The sequence below is a fragment of the Penaeus japonicus genome, unplaced genomic scaffold (genome assembly GCF_977035675.1).
Source record: "Penaeus japonicus unplaced genomic scaffold, GWHDUDI00000001_assembly GWHDUDI00000013, whole genome shotgun sequence".
Classification (NCBI taxonomy): Eukaryota; Metazoa; Arthropoda; class Malacostraca; order Decapoda; family Penaeidae; genus Penaeus; species Penaeus japonicus.
Genome location: NW_028234415.1, coordinates 33108182 through 33113181, shown reverse-complemented (window position 1 = coordinate 33113181; position 5000 = coordinate 33108182). Strand labels below are relative to the sequence as shown.

Sequence of the window (5000 nt, the reverse complement as noted above, 5' to 3'; positions counted from 1 at the left end):
GATAATGAATTGATTAGTACATAAAGGAATCGTGATATTGAAATAACACAAAATTAAAATTTAAAGAAAAAACATTTATAAGATTACGAGGAATGGAACACACAAAGACCTTCGTTTGTTTCTGGAAGACCGGAGTACCCACATAACCACCCTCCCCCCCCTTGCGCCATTCACCCCCCCCCCACCCACCCACTCCGCTTGGGTGACTGATCGCTGGAGATAAGCAATTAAGCTTCTCTTTCTCTCGCAGTTTCTCTCTTTCTCTCTATTCTTTCATCGTTTTCTGTTTTGGTAGGTGGGACTTCAAATTATTATTTTTTCACTGTTTCTCTGTTTTTATATATTAAGTTATCTCGTTCTCTATTTATCTACATATCTATCTGTCTACCTGTCTATCTATCTATCTATTTACCTATCTATCTATCTATCTGGCGCACCGTCTGTCTGTCTACCTATCTAACTGTCTGTCTGCCTATCTATCTACTTGTTTATCTTTGTTTCTGTCCATCTGTCCGTTTATCTATTCATCTGTTTATTTACATATCAATCTAAATACGAATCTATATGTCCATCTATCTATCTATCTATCTATCTGTCTATTTATCTATTTGTCTATCTATTTATCTCTCTATCTATCCATCTATATATCTACGTACCTACCTACCTACGTACCTACTTACATACCTACCTACCCCCTACCCAGTGGGTGGTCATCTGTTGCTTCTTTATGTTGCACAATTGCAGGTTCTGGTCAGGGCGGGTGGGTAGGTAGGCTTAATCATGTTGCAAGAGGCAGCACGTGCGAGGCTCCATGATCCACGATCTCTTGTTGCAGATGGCAGAGTGGTGAAACTGCCTCAGGGTAGGGGAGGGGGTGGAAGGGGGGATAGAAGGAAGAGAATGAGACGGAAATGTTAACACTTTGTTCCTTTTTTTTGTTTGTCTTTTTTTGTCTTTTTTTTTTTTTGTCTTTTTTTTTTTTTGTCTTTTTTTTTTTTTGTCTTTCGTAAGTTCATGTTTTTTCTGTCGTAAATATCTGGTTGGTTTTTTTTTTAATCATCTCTGTTTTATTTTCTCTTTGTCTTTCGAACATTCCCGATTGATGTATTTTCTTGTTCTTTGTCTTTTTTTTCTTTTGTCGGACGGAAATGACAAGAAAGGGTTAAGTTTGCCCGTTGTTCTCTTCCTTACGGGGAATTTGGAAAGGAAAAATGCGCGTTTTTTTTCCCTTATATTCCTTTGTTTGGTCGGTTCTGGTAACATTGTTTTGGTGAAGGGATATGGTGGTAATATTTGTGTGTAAATTTTTGTGGTCGTTTGCGGTTGTGTGTGTGTGTGTGTGTGTGTGTGTGTGTGTGTGTGTGTGTGTGTGTGTGTGTGTGTGTGTGTGTGTGTGTGTGTGTGTGTGTGTGTGTGTGTGTGTGTGTGTGTGTGTGTGTGTGTGTGTGTGTGTGTGTGTGTGTGTGTGTGTGTGTGTGTGTGTGTGTGTGTGTGTGTGCGTTAGTGTGTGTGTGTGTGTGTGTGTGTTTCTACATGTATATGTTATAATACATATGCGATTATGTGCATGTCAGTGTGCGTGAAGAAAGTCGTACATGCACGTGCCTGCGTCTCCCGATCTATATACACATCTACCCACAAAGATCATGTTAATCTCGGGGGCTTGACACGAGAGCCAGATTTACCTCTGCTAGGTGGCACAGATATGACACCTCGTCGTTGCTCACGTCTCAAACGAGGTGACGCTATCTCGCCCAAGGGTTCACGACATCATATCCGATAGCCTGTCATTTCGTACAAAGAGACATGATTCGTCAGTTTCATTTCTCTTTTGTGTTTTCAGTGACTTGAAGATGGAGTGTGTTTATATATATATATATATATATATATATATATATATATATATATATATATATATATATATGTGTGTGTGTGTGTGTGTGTGTGTGTGTGTGTGTGTGTGTGTGTGTGTATGTATGTAGTAGTAGTAGTATTGGTACTGCTACCATTATTGATGATAATGATAGTGGTAGTAACGATGATGGTAATGATAGTGATTGAGGTGTTAATGATGATGATAATGATAGTGATTGAGGTGTTAATGATGATGATGATATAAGTTTTTTCATTTTATGAAATTATAATAACAAGACTAAAAGGGGAGGAAATGGAGGCGGAGGAATAAAAGATGGAGGGAGAAGGAAAAGTAGAAGAAGAAGGAGAAAGAGGAGGAGGAGGAGAGAAAGAAGGGAGAGTAAAGGGAGTAGGAGGTATATCAGAGGAAGGAGGGGAAGGGAGAGGGAGGAGGGGGGGTCGCATGACAAGGGTCCATAGCGCAGAGCGAGGCCCTGTCACACTCATGGCACGACACGCCCACCGCGTCCTCACGAATCGTCCTCATGAGCTGGAGTGAGTGCGGGTCAGGTGGTCTCATTGCGGGCGTGCGGGCGTGCGGGCGGGTCCCCCTTCAGGTCGCATTTGTCACTAGTTTTGTTTGTTTCTTGCTTTTTGTTTTTTCTTGTTCCTCTCTGGGTGGAAGAGTGGGTCATCGGTTTGTTTATCTAGTGTGTTTGTTTGTTTATTTGTTTGTTGATTGTTTGTTTTTCGTTTATTCATATGTTTAACTATTTTTTATTTGTCTAACTTTTTGTTGTTGTTTTTTTATCCATCTATCTATTTATTCATTAATTTGTTTGTATGTTTACATTCAATTTTTTATATAATTTATTTTAAGAGTCCACGTCACTCTGTTTGTTTAACGTTTCTTTAAACATTTATTTTCCGTCTTTTACTCTCTCTCACTCTCTCTCGCGACACCGGACGACGTTGACAGATTGCAATGCAACGAATAAGGATTGCAAACTCGAGGGACCTCGACGATCGGGTTGCCGTCTTTTGCTCTCTTAATAGTGCGTGTCGCTGTCTGGGCTGTGGGCGTGTGGGCGTGAGCGTGGGCGTGCGAGACTGCGGGTTAGCTCGGTCGGCCTTTTAGCGTCGGTCAACTTGCGTGTGTGTGGAGTAAAAGGGGGGGAGGGGGAGAGGGAGGAGGGGTTAGAGGAGGTATGGGGAGGAGGGGGGAGGGTAAGGTATGTGGTAGGGGGAGGGGAGAGGAGGGGAAAGGAAAGGATTAAAAGGGACTTGGTGCTGTACGTGTGTATGTGTACCTGTGCGTGTGCATGTAATTATAAGTTGGTGTATGCGAGTAAATGTGAATACCTGTGCGTGTTTTTTCTTTCTTTCTTTTTTGATATAACGGAATTTCTACTCTATTTTTGTTGTTTTAATCTTTTTTCTTTTACTTTTGAGGCATTTATAGAAAGATTTTTGCGTTTTTAGTGTTTATTTCGGAGAAAATAGTTTTTTAAATAAATTAAATGCTTCAAGATTTATGGCAATATTTCCCTTCACTAACTTCACTATACTATTTTCATCCCAAAGGTAACATATTACCATTACCATTATCTCTTAAGTGTTTCTTAATACTGTAACTGTTTCACTGTACCATAATCTTCACCATATTTAACACTTATTTCTTTATTTAACATCTTTACGGTTGTTGCAATTTCTGTATCGTTCTCGGTGGTGAAACGCTCATCACTATAAAGTTGCAACAGATGCAATATTCACTCACTCTCTCTTCAACTGATCATTGCAAAGTTACCGTATCGACTATAACGAATTGCATTGTAGTTCCGGGACTGAAATCTGTCCTCGGAAATGATGCAACATCGGGCGTGCAATTAAGTGCAACATGACCCAGCGGAGGGCGAGCTGAATTGACGCTTTTATTTTCTGAGCGGAAGGGTTTGATTTGTTTGCTCGCTTTTTGTGTGTGTTTCTGTTGAGTATGTTGGTTAGTATGTTGGTTTGCTTCTCTCTCTCCCTCCCTCCCTCCCTCTGATTATATATATATATATATATATATATATATATATATATATATATATATATATATATATATACTTTCATATATATATATATATATATATATATATATATATATATATACTTTATATATATATATATATATATATATATATATATATATATATATATATATATACATACAAATATATATATGCGTGTGTGTGTGTGTGTGTGTGTGTGTGTGTGTGTGTGTGTGTTTGTGTGTGTGTGTGTATGTGTGTGTGTGTGTGTGTGTGTGTGTGCGTGTATACATATACATATATATATATATAATCCATATATTTACACTGTATCTCTTCGTCCCCTCCCTTGCTTCGCCCCGTTGTTTGTCTACAGATTTTCTGCCTCGCGAGTGTGGACAGTCGCCCTCTCTTTATTCCTTTCTCTTTCGTTCGTTTTCTTGACACTTTGTGCTTGACACCCCGGCTGCGTTTTTTTCTTCTGTCTTTTGGTTATGAGAGGATGGGAAAAGAGTAGAAGAGAGGGTGGAGGAGAAAGGTTGGAAAGGGAGAGAGAGAGAGAGAGAGAGAGAGAGAGAGAGAGAGAGAGAGAGAGAGAGAGAGAGAGAGAGAGAGAGAGAGAGAGAGAGAGAGAGAGAGAGAGAGACAGAGAGAGAAGGAAATGATGTGTATACCATGAATGGGTTCCTAGATTTTTTTCTTCGTTTTTTTCATTTTTATAATTTCGTTTATATAAATTTTTAATTCTTCGTTACCTTTTTTCTTTAATTTTAATCGTTTTATCTTTTCATTTCTGTAGTGTTTATATTAAATAGAATTTGCAACATGACTCCACATAATCATTTTATTCTTTTAAGTACATTATATCACTCATCGCAACAGTTCAACAAGGTTTAATGTCATTAATTCCAACACGGGATATCAAGTTTAATTAATAACTTTCCTTGTCAGATTAATCATGAAGTGCGGAGTGATTGCAGACTACTGTGTGTACCTAATCTTGAATTTATTGCTGGCGATATTGTTACTACTGCTGCTGCTGCTGTTGCTGCTACTACTGCTGCTTCTACTACTGTTACTACTACTACTACTACAACTACTATTACTACAACT

At 38.8% G+C, this 5000-nt stretch overlaps 1 protein-coding gene across 2 annotated transcripts in view; it reads left to right on the top strand.

Annotated features, from left to right (window-relative positions):
• Positions 1-5000, top strand: part of LOC122253335 (repulsive guidance molecule A) — a 110920-nt gene that overhangs the window by 20321 nt on the left and 85599 nt on the right. Inside the window, exon 2 of one of the 2 annotated variants that reach the window (XM_086543460.1) lies at positions 4839-4873. The exons of the other annotated variant lie outside the window; for it this stretch is intronic. The gene's annotated coding sequence lies outside the window, so the exon portion shown is untranslated. The remainder of the gene's footprint in view (positions 1-4838; positions 4874-5000) is intronic. 2 annotated transcript variants of the gene reach the window in all.